Genomic DNA, 5,000 nt, shown 5'->3' with positions numbered 1-5,000 from the left:
GGTTAACATAGAGTCAGAGCATTACTGCTACTGTGTGTGTGTGTGTGTGTGTGTGTGTGTGTGTGTGTGACAGAGAGAGAGAGAGAGAGAGAGAGAGAGAAAAGAAAAATGAATATCTGGCAAGAGCTGGGCAGTCTCCCAACACTGAACACTGCTCACTATCATCCTCATACTCATCATCTTCATCATCTTCATCACCGGTCTGTGTTCCCAGACATTCCTCTCCTCTTTCCCACCCAGCTGAGGTAGAGAAGGAACGCACCACTTATAGAACACCACTTATAGAACACCACTTATAGAACACCACTTATAGAACACCACTTATAGAACGCCACTTATAGAACGCCACTTATAGAACACCACTTATAGCACGTAGAACACCCCTTATAGCACGTAGAACACCCCTTATAGCATGTAGAACAACATGTAGAACACCACTTATAGCACGTAGAACACCACTTATAGAACACCACTTATAGCACGTAGAACACATGTAGAACACCACTTATAGCACGTAGAACACCACTTATAGCACATAGAACACCACTTATAGCATGTAGAACACCACTTATAGCACGTAGAACAACACTTATAGCACGTAGAACAACACTTATAGCACGTAGAACACCACTTATAGCATGTAGAACACCACTTATAGAACACCACTTATAGCACGTAGAACAACACTTATAGCATGTAGAACACCACTTATAGCATGTAGAACACCACTTATAACATGTAGAACACCACTTATAGCATGTAGAACACCACTTATAGCACGTAGAACATCACTTATAGCACGTAGAACACCACTTATAGCACGTAGAACATCACTTATAGCACGTAGAACACCACTTATAGCATGTAGAACACCACTTATAGCACGTAGAACATCACTTATAGCACGTAGAACACCACTTATAGCACGTAGAACATCACTTATAGCATGTAGAACACCACTTATAGCACGTAGAACAACACTTATAGCACGTAGAACAACACTTATAGCACGTAGAACACCACTTATAGCATGTAGAACACCACTTATAGAACACCACTTATAGCACGTAGAACAACACTTATAGCATGTAGAACACCACTTATAGCATGTAGAACACCACTTATAGCACGTAGAACATCACTTATAGCACGTAGAACACCACTTATAGCACGTAGAACATCACTTATAGCACGTAGAACATCATGTAGAACAGCTACAGCTACTGTTTTTGGCCCGACCTTCGTCTGGGAGCACCAACGGCAGCAGACTCCATCAGCACTGTTTGACTTGACTGTAGCGAGCGATCGACCTGCTGTTTAATAGAGGGAGGAAGTGTGTTCCCGTAGGACAGGAAGTGTGGTTCTCCCTGTATCTCAATCAATCAATCAAAGCTTTATTTGTAGAGCGCACTTCATACCCAGAGGCAACACAATGCGCTTTACAGAGAACAAGGGAGGAGGGCATACGACCCACTCTCTACATATTCCAGAGGGAAGCTAAAAAACAGGAATCACCCGGGGGCCAGATAAGTGAGCTGTAAAAATTCTTCCCTGACCCCTCTCAACAAGGTGATCGAGCTCCAGGAGTATGTTTGTCTACCGGCTAAGAACATTTATAAAGCAATAAATTACATTATATCCGTCTTTAATAGAGGGAGGAAGTGTGTTCCCGTAGGAGAGGAAGAGTGGGTCTCGCTGTATCTGTAGCGTAGGTGGTCCTGGAACAGCTCGCTATCTGACTATGATAGCGCATGGTGTTTACGCTGGTGGACACACACACACACACACACACACACACACACGCACACACGCACACAACTATCTAACGATAAACTTGACGAAGTTCCCAAACTCAAGTGTGATACCACTTTTTATCCCGTTTTATTTTGGACAAGGAGAGTCGACCCTCCATTTCATATCAACAAGTATAAAAGCATGACTGACTCTTTTCTATATCCCGTAAGGAGAGAGACTGACTTCCCACTGAGCAAAGACACGTCTAAAAGACGTCTTTTAGATGTCTTTTTCGTCTTTTTAGGACGTCCAAAGACATCCAATTAGGAGCCAGAATGATTTTTTTTTTAGACGTTCAGATATTGAACCCGTTCTGCACGTCCACAGACGTCTTAGAGGGGTCCAAGCCAGACGTGTGAATATTGAGGGGTCCAGCAGACGTACAAATGGGGTTCTGGACCGACGGACGTTATTAAGACATGATCTGAACGTCTCCCTGACGTTGTGTGTTTGCTGGGTTTGGGTAGGACAGCTTGGGGTCCGTGCCGGTTGTGTGCTTGGACACTGCTCTGACCGTTTCTAGAGCCCCTTCATATGGGACAAGAGTCTCTCCTGTGTGTTTGGAACAACTGATGCTGTGTTGTAGCTCAGTTGGTAGAGTGGGTCGTTCAGTGATCGAAGGGTCAGTGGTTCGAATCCCAGTTCCGACTGTCCACATGTCGAAGTGTCCTTGAGCAAGACACCTAACCCCAAAATGCTCCCAATGAGCAGGTTAGCACCTTGCATGGCAGCTACCGCCATTGGTGTGTGAGTGTGTGTGTGAATGGGTGAATGAGAGAACATTGTAAAGCGCTTTGAGTGCCGCTAAGGTGGAAAAGCGCTATATAAGTGCAGTCCATTTACCATTTAAACACATCAAGAAGTCACAGGAAATGACATCAGACCAGGAAGTAGTAGACCATTTGTTACATTCATTTTTATTCACTGGGAGGAGCTTTAACACAACACCAGGGCAAAATAATTCAGATCTACTTCCTGAAAAGCATTTGATTGGTCAACGAGATCAAAGACCTAAACCTGATACAGCGAACGACAGTGTGAGTGCAGCGGAGCGTTGTCATAGTGACCGACGAGCTAGTCTGTGTAGTGCGAGTGTAGTGCGAGCTAGTCTGTGTGTGTGTGTGTGTGTTTCTGTGTGTGTGTGTGTGTGTCAGTTTGTGTGTGTGTGTGTGTTTCTGTGTGTGTGTGTGTGTGTGTGTGTGAGTGTGTGTGTGTGTGTGTGTGTGTGTGTTTCTGTGTGTGTGTGTGTGTTTCTGTGTGTGTGTGTGTGTGTGTGTCTCTGTGTGTGTGTGTGTGTGTGTGTGTCTCTGTGTGTGTTTCTGTGTGTGTGTGTGTGTTTCTGTGTGTGTGTGTGTGTGTGTGTATGTGTGTGTGTGAGTGTGTGTTTCTGTGTGTATGTGTGTGTGTGTGTGTGTGTGTGTGTGTGTGTATGTGTGTGTGTGTGTGTGTGTGTGTGTGTGTGTGTGTGTGTGTGTGTGTGTGAGTGCGTGTGTGTGTGTGTGAGTGAGTGTGTGTGTATGTGTGTGTGAGTGTGCGTGTGTGTGTGTGTGAGTGTGTGTGAGTGTGTGTGTGTGTGTGTTTGTGTGTGTGTGTGTGTGAGTGTGTGTGACCGACGAGCTAGTCTGTGTAGTGCGAGCTCTCGGATATGACCCGGCCCGACTCCACCTGGACTCGGATCAGCAGACGCTTCCTGGAGGCGGGGTTATCTGTGGGGGCGGGGCTGGCGAGGAGGGTCGGCGAATCATCGTCTGCGTGCAAGCAAGGACTCGGATTGGTGGGTTTGATTTAATAATCTGAGCGAGGGAAACAGGGCGGGTTTTAGGACCAGGGAAACACACGCATACAGAACACACAACATGGCAGGACTGGTATGACGTCTGTGTGTGTGTGTGTGTGTGTGTGTGTGTGTGTGTGTACTCACCTTGCTGAGCTGTGTGGTCTTTCATCCTGAAAGGGAACAGGGACAGCGGAGGTTAGAGGGGTCGTCACACACACACACACACACACACACACACACACACACACACACACACACACACACACACACACACACACACACACCTATTGCTCTCTCAGAAACACTTCTTCCCCCCACTTTCTCTCTCTCTCTCTCTCTCTCTCTCCCTCCCTCTCTCAGTCTCTCTCACTCTCTCTCTCACTCTCTCTCTCTCTCTCTCTCTATCTCAGTCTCTCTCACTCTCTTTCTCTCTTCCTCTCTCAGTCTCTCTCACTCACTCTCTCTCTCTCTCTCTGCCTCTCTCTCTATCTCCCTCTCTCTCTCTCTCTCTCCCTCTCTCAGTCTCTCTCTCTCTATCTCTCTCTTCCTCTCTCTCTCTCTCTCAGTCTCTCTCTCTCTCTCCCTCTCTCTCCCTCAGTCTCTCTCTCTCTCTCTCTCTCTCTCTCTCCCCCTCCCCCCTCCCCCCGACCCCTCACCTCTTCTCCTCCCCCTCCAGCAGCTTGCGGTAGGTTGCGATCTCGATGTCCAGGGCCAGCTTGAGGTTCATGAGCTCCTGGTACTCCCTGACCTGGCGCGCCATGTCCTGCTTGGCCCTGCGGAGGGCGTCCTCGAGCAGACCGATGTGGTCCCGGGCCTCGTCCAGACTCTTCTGACCCTCCACCTCCGCGTCCTCGATGTCCTTCTCCAGGTTCTCTTTCTACAGGGGGGGGGGGCAGTTTGGGTGAGTGTGTGTGTGTGTGTGTGTGTGTGTGTCAGTTGGGTGGGTGTGTTTCTGTGTGTGTGTGTGTGTATGTTTCTGTGTGTGTGTATGTGTCAGTTTGTGTGTGTGTGTTGCTGTGTGTGTGTGTGTGTCCGTTTGTGTGTGTCAGTTTGTGTGAGTGTGTTTCTGTGTGCATGTGTGTGTCAGTTTGTGTGTGTGTGTGTCAGTTTGTATGTGTGTGTGTCAAGGTTATTATAGTTAACGAAAACTAACTAAAAAACTAAAACTAAGTGTGAAAAAACACTTTAGTTAACTGAAATAAAAATAAAAACTAGGCTTTACAAAAAAACGATAACTAACTAAAACTGTATTGTGTGTTTACAAAACTAACTAAAATAAACTAAAATTGTAGAGAAAATGTCCTTAGTTTTAGTCTTTTTCATTTCATACATAAGCCTAGTATTTTGGGTGGATATTAAATCTATCCTCCATGTTGTTTATCTGTGTCCCTGAGCAGAAGTAACCTGACGTGCGCCAGATGGTTTGTTT

The sequence above is a fragment of the Borostomias antarcticus genome (genome assembly GCF_949987555.1).
Source record: "Borostomias antarcticus genome assembly, contig: scaffold_199, whole genome shotgun sequence".
Lineage (NCBI taxonomy): Eukaryota > Metazoa > Chordata > Actinopteri > Stomiiformes > Stomiidae > Borostomias > Borostomias antarcticus.
This window is presented reverse-complemented; position numbering follows the sequence as displayed.